We start from the raw sequence: 20098 nt of genomic DNA on the forward strand, positions 1-20098 counted from the left end.
GGCCAGGGGCTCCTCACCCTGGGTAGCCTGGGGAGGAGAGCAAAACAGATGGAGGGAGGCCAGAGGGCAGGTGCCTCACCCAGAGAGTGTGTGAGTCAAGGCCACTTAGGGAGGGAGGGGCAGAGGTGGAGGAGCACTAACTGGCCAGAAGAATGGGGAGGACAGACGAGAAATCCTCCTGTGCTACTGAGTTCCTCTCTGTAGTTTTGGGCCGTGCTAGTCAGCCTCTATAGAACGTCCAGGGTTTGTGCACCTTCTCTTCATATCCCTGTGGAAAAAGCATGTCCTCTTGAAATCTGCTTGTGTGGGAGAGATTTTGCAACCTCCTAGTGGCTTTGTCACCTGTAGAAAACTACAGGTTAGCTAACAAACCAACTTGCTTATCAGGTGATTGGAGCCAGATTGTAGGCCTTGAGGTGGGGAAGTCCTATCTTGCATGGCTTCCTTCCTTCTTCCCTTGGCTGGGCCCCACACAGCCTCCCCACACTGGGGACACATCCGCTGATACCTAGATCCTTCTCATCTTCCTGGAGTACAGGGAACATGAAGTTTCTGCTCCAGAGACTGACTGGATGGAAAACACCTACATTCCCAGGGCCTTGAGACAGTCTGTTCGAGCCTGGCTTCTTGGGGGTAACTGAGAGGGCAGAGAGATCAGGAGTGTTTCTATGTTGCTCTGTACTCATCAAGCACACCCTCCTGCTCACAGGGCCCCTACCAAGCAAGAACTGAAGGAGAGACTATGTGACGGTGCCACCACACAGCGGGTGCCCCATGGGTGTTCTTCCTTGAGGCCCAAAGCCCAGTACAGCCTGATGTTCATCAGTATTGGTGGCAGCTTAGAATGTCTGCATCTGACTTTTAATAGTGACTTACATGCTTGTGGAATGCTGTTTGATTTCTTTAAACCACTATGACCTGTTTTTTTTTCAGATTCCCAGCCTATTTCGAGTGGTCATTGGACCTTTTTTATATTCAGAAAACGGGTCTGCCTTCTCTCATTTCCTCATGGCCTCCGCATCCCACCCAGCACATACGAACACTAAGCCTGGAGTCAGGCCATTTCTCAGGACACAAGAATAAAGAGGAAGGTCAAAGGCCAGGTTTCTATTCCCTTCTCCTCGAAGTTGTTCAGTTGCTGGCGCCCTGATGGCAGCCGCCCTGCCAAACCCAGGAGTCAGGCACATGCCTCCTGTAGTCAGGGACTGAGTGGAGCACGGTGCCCAGCCCCCACCCTGGGTGCTGCCTCACGTGTAGGAGCGCCATGGGGATTTTCCATCTTACAGCCCTGTCGGCTCCTCCTTAAATAGATCATCACCAGCCACTGACACAGGCCTGGGCTGGGCAAGCTTTCCTGCAGGTCAGCATGGGTGGTTCAGGCAGTGCCTGGGCCTGCTCGGGCCCTGGCTTCGCCCTCTGCAGCTCAGGAGGGTGGAGGAGGGGTTCAGCGCCCCAGATATCCCTCAGCCCAGTGTTCAGGCCAAGGCTGTGTTCCCCCACAGCCTCTACCTCTGCCCAGGCCTGTTTCTTCCTGGCCTCCTGCTCTCTTGCTTCTTTCAGCTTTCACTCTGGAAGGCTCCCAGCTCTTCCAAAAAACCCCCTCCAGGAAATTTGCTTGTTGCCACCAAATAATGCAAATGTGCTCCTGGGATTGCTCAGGCAGCTGCAATGTCTGTCTCTGAGAGACCCAGGAAAGGAGGACAAGACAGGCCCGTGTTCCTCATTGCCCTCCGCGACCACACCCACGGGGCCAAGAACTCACAGCAGGGCCACGTGGGGACCAGACAAAAGCCTTGGCTTTGCGTGTAAGGGAACAGAGCTCAAACCAGAGACCTCTCCGATGTTCTGAGGTCCTTTTTGTCTGTTTAGTATATAAAAATGGGAGGCGTCTGGGTGGCTCAGTCGGTTGAGCATCCAATTTTGGCTCAGGTCACAAACTCACGATTCGTGAGGTCAGGCCCACGTCGGCTCTCTGCTATCGGCTAGTCAGTACAGAACCTGCTTCGGATTCTCTGTCCCCCTCTCTCTCTGCCCCTCCCCTGCTTGCGCTCTCTGTCTCTTGAAAAATAAAGAACATTAAAAAAAATTATATATATAATAAAGTTTTATATATATATTATATATATTATATAATTATATATATATTATATATATTATATAATTATATATAATATATATATATGGTTTGTATAAAGTTTGTGTTCATGTTTAGCCTTTATCTCTGTTTAATTTAAAAGCATTGTCCTGACCAGAGCAGAAAGTGGAGACATGTGAGCAAACACCTGTAAGTCCCACAGTCCTGGGTCGTGACTCATGCAGTGACACACAAGAGCGCCCGTCGTCTAGGGGTAAGGGCCAGGACCTGGTGAGGGCCGCGCAGTCATGGCAGCCAACCCTCCTCCTCTCGCAGCTGCTGCCTCTCGCGATCAGGTCATGATTACTCAGGAGAGGAATGGAATCCTAGGGGCTCTGGCTCCTAATTAAGGTGAGGTAGCAGGAACACTCACTGAGCATCTACTGTGTACCAGGCCCTCAGACTGGTGCTTGAAGTAAACGCTACCTCCACCGACTGTCTCTTGAGAGCAATCCTATGAGGTGGATGTTGTCATGCTTATTTGACAGATGGGATTCTGAAGCTCAGAATGATTAGCGATTTGCCCAAGGACACACAGGTGGTAGACGATGATTCAAAGCCAGGTCTGTTTGGAATTCAATGGCCATCAAGTCTTTCCACAGGCAGCTGTTGCCCAGAACACACAGCCTTGTCTTACAAAAGCCAGCACAGTTCATCCTATTCTCGCCCAGCTCCCGACTCCAAGTCTTGCAGCATCCTGACGCCTCCAACAGGGAGCCCAGAGCCTTCCTTGAGGCCCATAGAAGACACAGGTATGATGAGTTGGCTCAGCTTTCTGAAATGGCCTTTCTGGAGTGGTGGTTAACAATAATAAGGTAGGCGAAGCTGTCCCATTTTCACACTGAGCCCTCCAAATTAGGGTGTAGACCCAATGAGATATAAGGCCAAATAAGAAGCAAGTCAAAGTAAACTTGCCTTACAATTTCAAAGTGTAATTTGCTCGTGTTGGATGGTAATAGGCAGCTAAATTTATTCATTGTGGTCAATGATGTGGATCTCACCAGCCAGAAGTCAGGGAGGAGTTTGGGGCTCTGGGGCTGAGCCTGTGAACCTATCTCCTATTCAGGCAGAGCAACCCTTCTTAACCCCCAGTTTGGCAGCTCTCATGGGAGAAAAGCCACAGGCTACAGCTTGGATCAGAGCTGGGAAGGGACGAGAATTATCAGGGCAAAAGCTCTGCCTCCCACAAAGTCTAGCAAGTCGTAACATAGGCCTCATTCTGCCCAGCCCCCCAAGCAAGGGCCTTAAGGTCAGCCCCACAGTCCAGGCGCTCATCTCCCCAGGGCTGCAGTTCAGGATTTAGGAAACAATGGGCTTCAGGTGAGTAAGAATCTTGAGGCCCTAAAATTTATGCAAACAAGGCCCATCTGCTCCCAGGTAAGCACGATGTGCCTCCACCATGTCAGTCTCTGACCCTGGAGAGGGGTGGCCAGTTGAGGGCAGCATCCTTGACCTGCCTGAGGTCCTCCTTGGGCCTCTCCACCCCTCTGACTCTCCTGCCAACCAGGATACTCACCCCTGCCTGTGGCATGTGTAACCTAACAGCTGTGGGGTGAGCAGAGAAGTAAAGCTTTGATGCCACCAGGTTCTTAGCAGCTGTGAGCTCTCTCTACTGCTTGGTGGTTTTAAGCCTTTCTTGTGGGATATTCATCTTTGTCCACTGACAACATCACTATCAGCTGAGTGCTGGTGGTGGGGAAGGACTTACCTGAAGGTAAAATGCATTCATCTTTGAGGTCCCAGACCGAGGCCACCACAAATCCTCATGTTTGCTTTGTTCAGGCTGTTTTTCTGGTGGAAAAAAAACATTATTGAGAATATGGAGGAGGGGGCTTTCATTTATGTGTCAGAGCACAGATAGAGCAGGTGGAAATGCCAGCAAGAAGCCCCCCTTCTGAGATCTTGTGGTGGAATGAGGGGGGAGGCGGGTACTGATATGTACCAAAGGAAAAGTCTTGGGGTCTCTGGAGCTGCCATGCCCCATAGTGAGCCACGAATTCCCAGCCTCCCTGGTGACTTCTGTGCCATGTAGGCCCAATTTCCAGGGCTCTGGACCCACCAGCTCCCTGCATCAGTATTGCCTGGGTACTTGTTAAAACTGCACATTCACGGGTCCCACCCTAGACATTCTGATCTCAAAGGAGGGGAAGAAGCTCAGGGAATCTTCATGCTAACAGTCCCCTCTGCCCCCAGGTGAATTTTGCACCCTCGAGTTTGAGAACCATTGCCCCTCCTACTCAGGCCAGACCCAGACCAGGGGTACCTCTATACAAAGCCTGTTTCCTCTTCCCTAGCCAGCTCCTCCCTCCCTGAATTTCTGTGTTCATGGCCAGACATTCAGTAAGAGCAGCATCTCTCAGTATCCTGGTGCTTTCTACAGACAAACGAGTGGCCAGGCCTGAGGAGAAGGAGCCCCTCCCTAGAGTCCTGCCCCCTTCCTCACCCTGCCTGGACCTTGCCCTATGGAATTCTGGCCAGGCTGACGGCCTGGGAAAACCCCGTGGGAGCCTCAGAGGTGGCAGGAGGAGGGGGGGGACCATGGAGGTCTGGGAATGCATCCTTTTCTTGGGTGCTCTCTGACCCTCCGGGTGGAGGCCTTGGGCCTCTCCTCTCAGGGTGCCCACTGCACCCCATTCCAGCACATTCCTGTGACCCTGCTCTGCACCTCTGTGCCGGGTAGGCCTCCCCCTTGTGGGCCTGCAAATTTGAATTCATCTTTCAAAACCAACCTCGACTCCCTCACATTTTCTATGAATCCTTCCTACCACCCTGACAGAGACCTGATGTCTCCCTCTCCCATGGTGCCTGTGAGGTGGCACGTCTTTCACGTCTGTGGTCACGTCCCTCATGTCTGTGAGCCCTCTTGTCAGCAAAGGCTCCCTGAGGGCCTCTCCTCTGTGAGCAGCTGCAGCTTGGAGTAGGTGTGCAGGGAAGAGGGTTCTTCTGGATTTGGTCTGGAGGTAGTTCAGGGTTTGTTTTACATCTGCCAATGATTTGGGTAGGTTTCTTATGATCTTATTTCAGAAGTGAAGCAGGACCATGGGGCACCTGGGTGGCTCAGTTGATTAAGTATCCGACTTCTGCTCTTGTCATGATCTCTCGGTTAGCGAGTTTAAGCCCCACGCTGGGTTCTGGGCTGACAGCTCGGAGCATGGATCCTGCTTTGGAATCTGCGTCTCCCTTTCTCTCTGCCCCTCTCCCAGTCTCTCTCTCTCTCTCTCTCTCTTTCAAACATAAATAAACATTAAAAAAAGAAAAAGTGAAGCAGGACCAGCTCAGTTACACCTTCAACACTCACACAGGCCAATTGCTCTCCCCTGTGGCATGCTATTTGCTCCCTGGGGCTTATTTGCAATTTGCAATTATCTTGTTGTTTTCTTGCCTTTTCGTCCATCTGTCTTACCCACTAGAATGGTGCAACCGCTTCCCTGCTGAGTTCAGAAACAATGCTGAGTGAGACCCAGGAGGTGGTCAGTTAATGTTTGCTGAAGGAGTGAATAGGGCTTTGAGATTAGTTTTCGTAAATCTAAACATTCTTGTGCATTATGTAATGATGGGTATGAAATTAAATCATTGGTCTTGCTCCAATGTACTTGACTCCCGGCCTTGGCTTCCACAGGCTCACTCCTCATCCTGATTCTGTGTGACCCAAGCCACTTGCGATGACGTCTGATTGGTTCAGAGGTGACTCTGCCACAGTGGCAAAAGCTAGAACGCAGGCAGGAAGGATGTGGAAGCAACCGGTCTGGGGAGGAGGAGAGGGATCTGGGTTTTCTCAGCCAGAGGCCTCAGGCTACTCTGCAAACCTGCTGGTCACCTCCTGGGCCGAGAGTTTACCAACCCACCACACCAGGTCAGATGTGCAGACCTGAAAGCATCACCCCAAGGACTCCCAAGGCCGGCAGATATCCAGTGTACAGGGCTCGCCTCTGATGAACAGCCTCCTCTGACTCTGGCCTGGTGGGCACCAGATACCAGCCAGCACCAGGCCTTTGTGTGATTTGGAAAAAGGTGACCCATCATTCAGATGGACACAACCCAGCACCATCTGGGTTAGTCCCCACTCATGCCTCAGCCCACACCTGCACAGTTGTACACAGCAGCCTTGACCCCAGGAAAGTCCCCAAGATTTGTAGGAAAAGGAAAGGCAGACACAGTACATTCTCCACCAGGCCACTTCTCTGGGCCTTCCCCAAGCATTCCATCCCCTTTTGGTTCTACCAGATCCCAGCTGGGTGAGGCTTGGACCCCTTCAATAGGACCCTGAACCCTGGGGGTGTCACACTGGCCCCACATCCAAGGATTCTAAGTCAGGTTCCTAGCTGGAGCCAGCACTGGCTGGGCTGTCCCACCTGGCTCCCCTTCAAGGCCTGACTTGGGCTCCTGCCCACACCTCCCCACCCTCTGTCCCCACACCTCCCTTTAGTGTTTACCACACAGAAGGAGGCGAGGCGAGTGAGCTGGGAAACTCCCGGCCACTGCTGCCGCCAGCTGAGTATAATTAGCTCCACTGCTCCCACAGAGGCGACACTGTGTGCTTGCCAAGCCCCTGCCTTCCACAGCTTGTTGGCAGCTACCCAGGGCAGTCGAGCCTCCCAGCCTGCCTCCACTGGGGGAAAGACAAGAGCTGAGAACAGAAGAGGGGAACAGAGCCAAGATGGGGGGGGGGGGGGGAGGGAGCTTGAGCTTAGGGCTGAGTCCTGGAGCCCAAGGGAACCCTCGGAGTGGCTGTCTCCCCAGAGTCACCTCCTTGTTCCTTGGCCCCAAGCCCCTTGCTCGCAGCCATCCTGGGCACTGTGCAGGGGTGTGGCAGGAGATGTATCTCTGGGCATCTCTGGCCAGCAGCTGCCCTTGTTGGCCGGGGCTTTCCACAACAGAAACCTCCTGGGCTGCTGGGGGCTGGCCATAGGGGCCTCAGCTGTCCCACATGATGTGTTTCAAGTGGTTTTGCTTTTGAGGAACCTGCTGCCCAGGACTTGAAGGGCCTCCCCTGCCCCATGCATGTCCCAAGGATTCCACTGGCCATAGCCCCATTCTCTACAACCCTCCTGGCTTCTACCTACTTGCTGCTGGCCCTGGGTTCCCGTGGCCAAGGAGAGCTGAGCACGCACTTGAAATGCATCAGCCCTCACCCTAGAGTGATCCCAGGCTCTGCTGGAACTTTAGAAGGCAGACAGAGCCAGGGGATGCTCCATAAATATGTGCTGAATGAAGGAAATGGCCAGAGCTGCCAAAGTGTCTTTGATACTATGGCCTAGCCCTGTCCTCTCCACCAGGAACAGGCATGGATCACTCAGAAGTTTCATTTGAAAATTTGAAAATGGCCATTTGATTCCAGAGACAGCCTTCTTACAACCAAGGCTGCTTCGGGCAAGGGACTTGACCCCTGTGTGAGGAGCAGCCTGCGGCTCACAGGCGTCATAAGTCATCCATGCGACACTAGAAGAGGCTGCTGACTACTTGATCTGTATTCTTACTGATAAATATCCCATCTACCCAGCACTGGCCTTGCAGACAAGAATCAGAAGCTTCCGGTCTGTGGCCTTTTGGCCTCCTTACCAGCATGCCTTTCTGTGTGCCTGAATGGAAGGGGCAGTCACTTTCTTTATGGTTTGTCTTCTCCCTTATGTCTAGTTCATTCTGAACTTTGACATTCGAGGCAGGACTGTAAAGAGCCAAAGATAGATGATCTAGGATCTTCTGTTCTTATGCTGTCTCAGCCCCTGAGGATTCAGCACAGACAGATGATGGTCTCAGGTGGCTGACAAGTTATCCACCAGGTATCCTGGAAATGTGCTAAGGGATATAAAAGCGTGTCTGGATTAATGTTCTGCCCAGGGTCCGCCTGCTTGGGAGAAGTCTCAGGGACTGTAACGAAGGATACAATGCCTCCCATCAGCCACTCAAGTAGAGGACAGAACCTCACCTCGGAAACAGGGCCAGAATCAGAGGAAGTGTGGTACTGTGGCCTTGGCATCCTCCGTTCTGGGCACAAGGGAGACATCGAGCCTCAGACACAGGTCTTGATTCAAGAATGATCTCAATATCACCCCCACTCTTGGGAGGCAGGTAGTATAACTCTAATGCTGACAGAAAAGGTTTCCTCCCCACTGCTTGGCTTCCCTGGAGCTGCCAAAGGGACCAGCGTATCTCCAACCTCTCCCTCTCCTGGGCCCCCAACCCAGGCACCCACCAGATCCTGCCAGTTCTCTTTACCGGCCCTCAGGCTTCCTTCCCTTTCTTTCCAGACCCTCCCAAAGAAGATGTCACCTTGAGCCCCCAAATGGTGACACTGACACTACTAGCTTCCCTACAGTCCTCTTACCCCTCAGTGAGATAAATCTCCTTAAAGCCTGAGTCACATCACTCTCCTGTCCTAAACCCCAATGGGCACTGTACCACCTCTTGAGGGAAATCCTCTCCTCAGCTTTGGGTCAAAGGCTTTCCCACATATCCAAACTGTCTTTCAAGCTCATCACCAGCACCTCTTCTCATTGGTTTATTTTTCCTTCAAATACACCATTTGTCCATCCACTCACTCACTCATTTATATTTACCATGAATGGAGACTGATAGGGATGAAAATCAGCTTTCATTTTTTTTTATTAACTAATTAATTTTGAGAGAAAGAGATCACGCACACAGCGGGAGAGGGGCAGAGAGAGGAGAGAGAGAATCCCAAGCAGGCTGTGAGCTGTCAGCACAGAGCTTGATGTGGGGCTCTCATTCACCAACCAGGAGATCACGACCTGAGCCGAAATCAAGAATCAGATGCTCAACTGACTGAGCCACCCAGGCACCCTTCATTTGTCAGTTTGTAAAGAGACAGGGGCAGGGAGCAAGGACATGGCCCATGTGTCCATTGACAGATGCTGATATATGGCCTGGCCATTGTCTTTTACATTTTTTAAAGTATTTTTGACTAACAAATTGATTTTATTATATTGGTGCTCTTTCAAAATAATGTATCTTTAATGTTTATTTATTTATTTTGAGAAAGAGACAGAGTGCAAGCAGGGGACGGGCAGAGAGAAGGAGAGGCAGAGTCCCAAGCAGGTTCCACACCATCAGAACAGAGCCAGATGTGGGGCTCAAACTCATGAACTGCAAGATCATGACCTGAGCCGACATCAAGAGTCTTAACCGACTGCCCCAGCCAGGCGCCCCTAAAATAATGTATTTAAAAACAATTTTCAAAAATAAGGTTGTTTTCTCTGTGCAGCGAGGTGGTTTTATTAAAGCACGGGGACATGACCCATAGGCAGAAAGAGCTGCTTCAAAAATAAGATTATTTTATTTTATACTTAAAATTTTTTTAATGTTTACTTATTTTTGAGAGAAAGAGAGGCAGAGCGCAAGCAAGGGAGGGGCAGAGAGAGGGAAACACAGAATCTGAAGCAGACTCTAGGCTCTGAGCTGTCAGCACAGAGCCCGACACAGGGCTCAAACTCAAGAGCTGTGAGATCATGACCTGAGCCAAAGTTGGACACTCAACTGACTGAGCCACCCAGGAGCCCCGACCATAATATTTTTAAATGAGATTTACCCTCTGTATAAAGACTAGGAAGCTCAGAGAAATTCTGTAAACAGAGGGTATCCTTAATACCTTCTGCAATTTTTGTACTGCAATTTGTAAATCTTTCTTGGGCTCTGAGTTTCTAAAGGAACACTTGGCAGCTGGGAGGGCTGACATGGTGAGTGCTTGCTGAGAGTAACTTTTCTTAGCTGTGTGGCCTTGGGCAGGGGCTTCCCCTTCTGAGCTGCAGTCTTTCCTCAGCTGTAAGGCAAGAAGATTCTACCCAGCTGGCACATGTGGTGAGGGTTTCATGACAATGGATACAGCAGACCCAGCACAGGGCTGCCTCTGAGAGGTGCTGGATGAGTAGCTCTTTTTGTTACTTCCAGGTGCCAGCCTCACCAGGATACTCACTGCTGCTTCCCCCTTCTCCTCACGGAATGGGCCTGCTCCATTGCACCGGGCCTCAGTAGGAACCACGGAAAGCTTTGGGTCTCACAGGGGAGGCTGTAATAAGTAAGTCACAAATCGCATATAGGGTTTACCACGTGCACGGCACTGTTCTAAGCACTGTACGTGGATATTAAATTTAATACTCCTACCAGCCTATCGGAGAGGTACAATTATCCCTGTTACAGATCAGGATGCCTAAGGGCACCCAGGCAGTCAGTAGCAGGCTGGTGCCTGGGTTTGCAAGCCGTCGCAGAGACGGTCCCTTTGTCTCACCAGATCCTCTCCTCATCCTTTGCCACCCTGCACCTGACCCACGTGACTGATCCTGCCCTGACAGGTGCACCTGGCCTCCGGCTGCCTTTCGGTGTTGGCCAAGGGGGAGCCCATGAGACACTAAAGGAAGGGAAAAGATGGAAGTCAGGAAGACCCTCCCTGTAGGGTCACCCAGGCTGGCTGTGACCCAGGAAGGAAGGTCACAGCCTCTGTCAGGCAGCCTCTTGCAATGATTCTCTCCTTCCTAATTCCAGTAAGTAGTATGAGTAACTGTTGCTTTTGACCCCAGTGTGCTGCACTGTCCACATGCTCTCTTTCCCCCCTTTACATCTTTATAAATAGTTCTTGTGAAGGGGCGCCTGAGTGGCTCAGTTGGTTAAGCGTCAGACTTTGTCTCAGGTCAAGATCTCATGGTTCGTGAGTTCGAGCCCCGCGTCGGGCTCTGGGCTGACAGCCCAGAGCCTGGAGCCTGCTTCAGATTCTGTGTCTCTCTCTGTCTGCCCCTCCGCTGCTTGCACTCTGTCTCTCACATTGTCTCAAAAAAAAATAAACATTAAAAAAAAATTAAAAAAAAAAAAAGTTCCTGTGTAAGTGAGCCAGCCACCGCCCTGTACTGCTCACGGCTACCCATCTGGCAAGGCTTAGCTTGTTTTGGGGTCTTATCAGTCTGCTGCCTCATTTATTTTTCATTTTTCTTAATTATTTTTTGAAAAGATTTAAATGGGCACAAAGGGATGTATAGTAAAATTTTCCCTTCCTCTCTCTCTCGAACACCCTGCTCTCCCCACAGGCAACTGATGAAATGTTTGGGAGTATTTTTATTGTGGTTAAATATATATAAGATTTGCCATTTTGATAATTTTAAAGTGTACAATCTGTGACATGAAGTACATTCACACTGTTGTACAGCCACCTGCACCATCCTTCTCAGCACGTTTCCATCTACCCCAACTGAAACTCTGCACCCATTAAACATGAACTCCTTGAAGTTGTTTCTCAGTGAATTTCTCCAGAGACATTTTACACATATTCAAGCAAATGCACACAAATAAAAACATGAATGGTAGCTTCTTTTATACACCGTTGGCAACTTGCTTTTTTCATTTAGTGATACATATTGGATGTCATGTCACATCAATAAATAATGCAATTCTCATCCTTCTGTTCAGCCTGCCCTTGTATGGATAGTCCCTATATGATTCGGTCTTCCCACCCTGATGGAAACTGAAGGTGTGTTCAATCTTTGCACAGATAGCTGCAGTTTGTTTCTAAGCTCCTGTTTCCTTTCCTGGCTCATTACCCTGCATCTCCCACTCTGCATCCCTACAAGGGAAACCAACCACTGCTGTGACTTCAGAGCCTTCCAGTCCTCCAGGTTCCTGACTCGCTGTTCCCTCTCAGGGAACTAACTGTTCCTTCACCTCTGGCTCTGCAGTGAGCCCAGCCCACGTCTCGTGGGCCCAGCACCCTCCCTGGTGGCCTATGTTTCAGATGTGACAAACCACAATGACACAAAGTAATGGAAGAGGGCATCGGTGGCCCCCGTAGCATCCATGGGTGGGGTTGCCTTCCTCACACTGGCTCGTGGGGAGCACCGCACCTGCAGGGGCAGGGAGCCTGGCTGGCACCTGCTGATGTGAGGAGCTCAGCACGAGGTTTCCAAACTTGATTCAATCCCAGCTGAACTTGCTGGCACCTACTCGAGGGGGTGTGGCTGCTGATAGCCTGTTTATCTTTCCACCCACACCCAGCACTGCTTTTCCTCCCTAACACTGCCATTGCCATTTCCAACTTCTAGTTAAAAAAGGAATTGTAGGGGTGCCTGGGTGGCTCAGTCGGTTAAGCGGCCGACTTCGGCTCAGGTCATGATCTCGCGGTCCGTGAGTTCGAGCCCCACGTCGGGCTCTGTGCTGACAGCTCAGAGCCTGGAGCCTGTTTCAGATTCTGTGTCTCCCTCTCTCTGACCCTCCCCCGTTCATGCTCTGTCTCTCTCTGTCTCAAAAATAAATAAACGTTAAAAAAAAATTAAAAAAAAAAGAATTGTAGAAAAAGGAGAAACAAGATGGTAGAGAACACACCCTCCCCTGGTGGGGGGGGGAATATATATATATATATATATATATATATATATATATATATATCTATATATATAGGAGATATATATATATAGGAGATATATATATATATAGGAGATATATATATATAGATATATATAGATAAATATATAGATATAGATATAGATCTCCAGATTTATGCTAGATATAGGGCAGGGTCAATTATAAAAAATGCTTTTCACATTATACTACTACTAATAGCACATGTTTTAGAAATATGCACATGATGCCTTTGTAGCCCTCACCCTGCTGTGAGGTAAGTACATACTGGGTTTTTTCATTACTGATGAAGAAAGAAACTCAGGGAAGTCAAGGGACCAGCCAGTCAATGCCAGAGGTGGGGCTGGACCCTCTTCCTGACCTCGAATCTCCACTACTGTGGACATTTCCCGGAGTTCAGCCTGCAGTCCCTAGGTAAGCTTGCTGGTGGATAGTGTTGCTCAGATGCTACCGAGGAAAAGATTAATTACCATGAAAGAACTGGAGACAGTAAGCCGCTGGGGGTAATGGGCACAGATGTGAGGTAACAGGGTCAGCAAAACTAGATCAGATTACAGGCTGAGCCCCTCGAGAATGTTGGAGGGAACAACTAGAAATGGCTGGAAGGCTGGAGACCAGCTAAAGGTATGTATGCATGGTCCTGAGAGCTGGCCCTGCCCAGGAAAGAGAAAGACTTCCCAGAAGGGACCTTGTCCTCACCAACTGAAGGCTTAAAGGTAGAGGTTTTTTAGCTAGAGGCAAAGTAAAAATGGAACCAGGAGTACAGTAGGGATGGGATTCATGAGGAATGAATTCAGTTGTATTCACCTCCTCTCTGGCTCCTCCCTCCAACATCCCTTCCTGAGGACCTGAGATCTGAGGTCATCTCACGCTATCCAGCCCCCTAGCCTGCAGGAACAGCAAAAGTAGGAATGGAGACTAGGGGAGACAAACTTGGGTGAGGAGGCCTCATCTGCCGACAGTGCTCTCTGGAGAAAACCTTCTTTCACCCTGGTTTCTCAAGGTCAGCTGAGGAATGCCTTCAGAAGAAAGCAGAAGCTGAGGAGGGTATTTGGGGACCCCTCTCACTGATGCCCCACCTTCCTGGCCTCTCGGAGAGCACCAAGAACAAGGACAAGCTGGCTTGGTAAAACCAGCAGGTGCTTCAATGCCATACATCCTGAGTGCCCAGATGTGCAAGGCCCATGGTCTAGATGCCACAGAGGATAGCAAGATGGGCCAGCCCCCACCCACAAAGGGGGCACAGGCAACCACTCAACCCACAGCAGCCTCAGATGGTATCAGAGAGGGCCTAGGAGAGAACAGACCCCCAGCAATGAGGGGTGTGGCTGAGACTTGCTGGGAGAGGCTGGGAAGGTTCACAGGGTTTCCTGGGGTTCCTGACAAGTTTTGGCCTCTCCCTCCCCAGGAACCACACACACACACACTTCTGACCATTCTGTGTGTGCTGCCTCAGGGAAAGGATATGAGACAGAAACAGAAGAAAAAGTATGGAAAGAAAGTCTTCCTGACCTCTGAGTTCCAGAATTATAAGTCCACAGAGGAATGGAAAACACAGGAATAGATGTGGGAGCTCCTTGACAAGGAATAGCAAGGCTTGCCAGTCTGGGCTTGGGAAGAGGGCAGAGGTGAGGGGTGTCCTGAGATATACGTGGATGTTGTTGAGGTCCTGAGAAAGAAACCCTGCCTGGGTTTCCTAGGCGGAACCCAGAGGAAGTGGCAAAGGTCCAGGTTAGAAATGGCTGTGGCGTGTCAGGCAGATGGGTCTCTGCCTCACTATGGGTGGCAGAAAGAGTCCTGTGTAACTGGTAGTGTAGGGGTATGGAGGAGAGAGCAGACATGGAGGGATCCTGTGGACAAGAAGTGACAGCCCAAAGTGACCAGCCAGGGAATCCCAGTAGATGCCAGCTGGCCAGCTAGCCTGGAGAATTGAAGGTGCTCCATCTGTCCTCTCGTGTACTGAACTCAGGACCATCCCAGGAACTTTGAGGGGACGAGAGGACCAGCTGATCTTTGAACTGATGACAAGACGTGTCTGCCCCCTCAGGGGGATGGGAGATGAAATGTAGAAATGAGAAAATCGATTATTGCACACCCAAATATGTATATTGAAATTCTAACCTGCTGTAAGACAGAATCTATAAGGGCAGCATGTATATTTTTTTTTAAAAAGCCTACCAACAAAAGACAAACAATGAACTGGGGGGAAATTATTATACCATATATAACAAAAATACTAATTTCCTTCATATATGAAGAATGCTTCTAAATCAGTAAGATAAAAACTGGCAACATATGGGATAATTCATAAAGGATATAAGTAGTTCACAGGAAAAGAAATATAAATGACTTCTTGCCACTTGAAATATATCCCTCAGGGTGCCTGGGTGGCTTGGTCAGTTGAGTGTCTGACGCTGGATATCGGCTCAGGTCATGATCTCATGGTTTGTGAGACAGAGCCCCACATCAGGCTCTGCACTGACAGGGTGGAGCCTGCTTGGGATTCTCTCTCTTCCTCTCTCTCGGCCTCTCCCCAGCTAGTGCTCACACACACACTCTCTCTCTCTCTCTCAAAATAAATAAATAAACTTAAAAACAAAAGGAAATACATCCCTCAACCATAATGAGAGAAATGCAAATTAAGATTATAATGAGATACCATTTTCACCTATCAGCTGGGAGGAGGTTTATAAGTATAACAGAGCTGGATGCTGGTGAGAGAGGACAGGGAGATAGCCTCTCTCATGACTGTTGACGGGAGGGTAAATTGGCACAGCCCCTTCGGAGAGCAAATTGGCAATATCTATTGGAATTAAAGTACACCATTTTCTTTGACCCTGAAATTCCAGTTTAAAGAATTTACCCTGCAGGTATAACCCCACAGGTCCACAAGGATGTTCACAGTAGCATTCTTTCTAGTGGCAAAAAAAAAAAAAAAAAAAAAAAGGAAAAACCCAGTATCTATTAAAATGGGACTAGATAAACAATAACACATCAGTGGAATACCATGTGGCCATTCAAAATGACAGATTTGTGTAGGCTGATGTGGAAAGATCTTCGAAATACACTGGTAATTAAAAATAAAAGCAAGGTGCAGAACACTGTGTAGAGTTTTCTGCCAGTTGCCTTATAAAAAAAGAATGTATAGGGGCCCCTGGGTGGCTCAGTCTGTTGTGCGTCCTGCTTCGGCTCAGGGCATGATCTCGCAGTTCGCGAGTTTGAGCCTCTCGTCGGGCTCTGTGCTGACAGCTCAGAGCCTGGAGCCTGCTTCAGATTCTCTGTCTCCCTCTCTCTCTGCCCCTTGCCTGCTCACACTTTCTCCCTCTCTCTAAAAAATAAATAAACAATGGGGCACCCGGGTGGCTCAGTCGATTAAGCATCTGACTTCTGCTCAGGTCATGATCTCGCAGTTCTCGAGTTTGAGCCCCGGGTCAGGCTTTGTGCTGACAGCTCAGAGCCTGGAGACTGCTTTGGATTCTGTGTCTCCCTCTCTCTGCTCCTCCCCCGTTCATGCGCTTGCTCTCTCTCTCTCTCAGAAATAAAGAAACTTAAAAAAAATTTTTTAATACTAAATAAATAAATAAACAAACATTAAAAAAAAGAATCTATATGCAAATATATGCCTGTTTATGCATGGTTATTTCTGAAGAGGCACAGAGGTTAAACAAATACCCATATATTTTCACAGGATAATTGTGTACTGTTTGAATGGTTCGTGTCTGTGGACGTTTCATTTGTATAATGACACTATGAGTTAAAGTGGGGAGCGGGAGTAGAGGAGCAAAGGGAGGAAGGCACAGAAGAGCTTCTGCTGGCCTGAGGCTGAGGGAGGCATGTTTGTGCTAGGGAATGAGCGCTTTCTAGGTGGACAGCCTCAGACTTCAGGAACAGGGGCTGAGTCACAGTCACCCTGGAAACTGTGACAAAAGTTCACAACCTCCCAAAGGCAGGCATTGCTGACGTGTTCTAGAATAGTTTATCCTGGAGGCAGGAGCACCGGAGGGGCTCTAGATGGGGCTGGGAAGGACTAATAAGGAAGTGCCTGCAAGGAGAGATGGAAAATGAGTCCTCTTGTCCCCAGCTGTGCTGTTGTCAGTCTGTCAAAAGAGCTTCCATTTCTCAGCAAAATCTACCTAAGCTCAAAGGTGAGGTCAGCAAAGAGTTTTAAAAGAGTCATTTTAGATATTATTTGGAAGGATGCAAATGCTTATACAAGATAAAAGAAGATGAAAGAAGAAATTCAAAGTCTAGTAACAGATGAGCAGTGAGAAAACTAGAAACATAAGTTCAAAGTCAATTCAAATTATTCAAACACGGAGATCCCATTTTCCACTCATCAGATCAGTAAAAATTTGCTAATTTTGTATTTGCTACTATTCAGTATTGGTGAGAGTGTGGGAAAACAGGTGCTCTTAAGCACCACTGGGAAGAGTGAAAAACACTCTTTTTTTTTTTTTTGAGGACAACTAGGCAGTAACAACATGTTTAATGTGGGTTTGCTCTGATCCAGAAATGTCACTTATGGGAATCTACCCCTGATGCAGGCTGGTAAACACGCATATGTCTTTTCTCTGTCACCTGAGAACCTGAAAAACGACACCATAGTAGCAATAAGCACACTGAGCACCCAGATCTTGGTTTCTAGAACCATTCTCCAATAACAGGGCCCCGTGGAGAACAGACTGACTCTAAGACTGAGAAAGATGAGCCTGGAGCACCTTGGAGTGCTGGAAAGTAAGGAGATAATTACAAATACATTGATAGGGTATGTCAAAGGGGCACAGGAGCCAAATGAAAGAGATCCTGATGGCCTAAGCTGGAAGATTTGGGCAACACAATCAATTGGAGTAGAACCCAAAATATAAAATGAGTCCATATTGATATAAATAAATTAATAAATGGAGAAAAAGAGACATATCTTTGCAGAACATTTTTAAAAATTTTTTTAAATATTTGAGGCTGACAATAGCACTTTTTTTTAAATTCAAATCCAAGTTAGTTAACATATAGTGTAATAATGATTTCAGGAATAGAACCCAGTGATACATCACTTACTTATAACTCATCCCAACAAGTGCCCTCCTTAATGCTCATCACCCATTAGCCCATTCTCCCACCCAACACCCTTTCAGCCACCCTCAGTCTGTTCTCTGTATTTAAGAGTCTTACAGTTTGCCTCCCTATCTTATTTCTCTTTCCCTTCTCCTATGTTCATCTGTTTTGTTTCTTAAACTTGTGCAGAACAATTTAAAGACAGAAATGCATGCAGAGTCCAGAAATGCTCAAGACAATATCATGGCATTTTCAGAAAAAAAAAATATATATATATAGTGTTACTTGTCTATAAACATTTTGCTTATAAAAGCTTCAAAAATCTCAAGCTTCAAAACATATGCAATACAATTTGCAAACGTATACATACATATTATGTGTATGTATACATGTACATGTATATATACGTTTACAAATTTTAATGCTTAAAAATACACATACACATATATACATATATATACTGTAACTTCAATCCTGGCAAAGTTGTAAGAAACTTAGTATGTACGTCCATCGCGGCAAGCAATATAATTTCATACATGCCTTTTGGACAGCGCCTTGGCAATATCCATCAAGAACTAGAAAAGATTTCATACCCCTGAACACGGTAGTTTCTTTCTTTTCTGGCAATTAATTAAATCCAAAAGGAAAGACAGCAAAGAAAGCAAACTGCATTTTTGCTGCTATCTTATTTAAACAAAACTGGAAACTGTCCCACAGGAGGTTACAAAATGATACAGTCACTTGGAGTATTAGTTAAGTACTAAAAAGGATGATTATGAAGACTATATAGGAATATGGAAAATGCTTCTGAGCATTTATGAGAAAGAAGTATAAAGCAAAACATGCAAGTATACTATAATTTCAACTTTGTAAAAGTCTGCACACGGTGGCTGGAGGCCTGGGAAACTGAGCAGGTATACCGTTGGCGCCTGGACCCTGTCCCTCCCACATCACACACCCAGCCTTTCCTCTCTGCCTTCCAGGGCTCCACAGCAGACGGCTGTGCTCATCGCTTAGTTTACTCCAGGCAAAGAGAAGGTGCTCAAACACATATTTTTGGAAGAAATGTTTTGTCAACGTTGCCGCGATATTCTGCCACTTTAAAAAATTCTCCTAGAGGGCTCCTGGGTGGCTCTGTTAGTTAAGCATCAGACTCTTGATCTCAGCTCAGGTCTTGATCTCAGGGTCATGAGTTCAAGCCCTGGGTTTGGTGTGAAGACTACTTTTAAAAAATGTAAAAAATTCTCCTAAATATTTACCGGTGAACCTGGATTCAAACTTTAACAGTGTCTGTCAATGTCTTAGTCCCCACTGAGGCCTCACCAAAACCTCCCACGACTCACACATCCTATTCAAAGTTTCCGTTGCTATCACACAGCCACCTACCATCTCTCGAACGAGTGCAAGAAAGCCCCTGTGCGCCTTCATGCAATGCAGAGGATTTTGAAAGGTCAAACATGACTGCTTGAAACTCAAAAGGGTTTTCCAGGGAGATGTTTGGATCTTTTCTGGAGAATCTAAGAATCAAGACATCTCCCATCTGAGCTAGTTCATTTTCAGTCCAGGGAAAGGGGTGGAGCTGAGGCCCTCTACAGTGTGGCAGGAGCTAGAAGTGGGGCTGGAACCCCAGGGCAGCCCTGTGCCACGGAAGGCAGCTACCCAGGGCAGCGCTGCAAGAGAAATGGAGTGTGGCCGCAGATGTAACTGTAAATGCTCTAGGAGCCACATTAAAAAGAGTGAAAAATAGATGACATTCATTTTAATGTATATTGTTTAATTCAAAATCTCCAGGCATGCCTGGGTGGCTCAGTTGGTTGAGCATCCGACTTCAGCTCAGGTCATGATCTCACACTCCGTGAGAGACACTCACCCCGCTTCTGGCTCTGTGCTGACAGCTCAGAGCCTGGAGCCTGCTTCGGATTCTGTGTCTCCCCCTCTCTCTGCCCCTCCCCTGCTCATGCTCTATCTCTCTCTGTCTCAAAAATAAATAAGAACATTAAAATTTTTTTTTAATCTCCAAAACATCATTTCACTGTGTAATTGATAACCATTATTAATTGGTATTTATTTTACATGCCTTTCTTTGTACTGAGATCCAGCATATATTTTATTCTTACAGCGTATCTCAATTCAGATCAGCTGTACTTCAAGGACCCAAAAGCCATTTGCGAGCAGAAGCTACCATATGGAACAGCACAGCTCTAGAATTTTTATCTTTTTTCCTTTTCTTTAAAAAAATTTTTTTAAATGTTTATTTATTTTTGAGACACACACACACACACACACACACACACACACACACACACACACGGAGCGTGAGTGGGGGAGGGGCAGAGAGAGACACACACACACAGAATCTGAAGCAGCCTCCAGGCTCTGAGCACAGAGCCTGATGTGGGGCTCGAACTCACGAGCTGAGCTGTGAGATTATGACCTGAGCCAAAGTTGGATGCTTAACTGACTAAGCCACCCAGGCACCCCTCTTCTTTCCTTTTGTGTTTTCTTCCTCCCTCTTTTCTTCCCCCACCCCTTTTCTTCCCCTCCCCCTCCGCCTCC

The 20098-nt window shown here is 48.0% G+C and overlaps 1 protein-coding gene across 1 annotated transcript in view; it reads right to left on the bottom strand.

Annotated features, from left to right (window-relative positions):
- Positions 1 to 20098, bottom strand: part of LOC128316022 (uncharacterized) — a 38106-nt gene that overhangs the window by 4026 nt on the left and 13982 nt on the right. Inside the window, exon 2 of the transcript XR_008299365.1 lies at positions 3843 to 3925. The gene's annotated coding sequence lies outside the window, so the exon portion shown is untranslated. The remainder of the gene's footprint in view (positions 1 to 3842; positions 3926 to 20098) is intronic.

The sequence above is a fragment of the Acinonyx jubatus genome, chromosome B3 (assembly GCF_027475565.1).
Source record: "Acinonyx jubatus isolate Ajub_Pintada_27869175 chromosome B3, VMU_Ajub_asm_v1.0, whole genome shotgun sequence".
NCBI lineage: Eukaryota > Metazoa > Chordata > Mammalia > Carnivora > Felidae > Acinonyx > Acinonyx jubatus.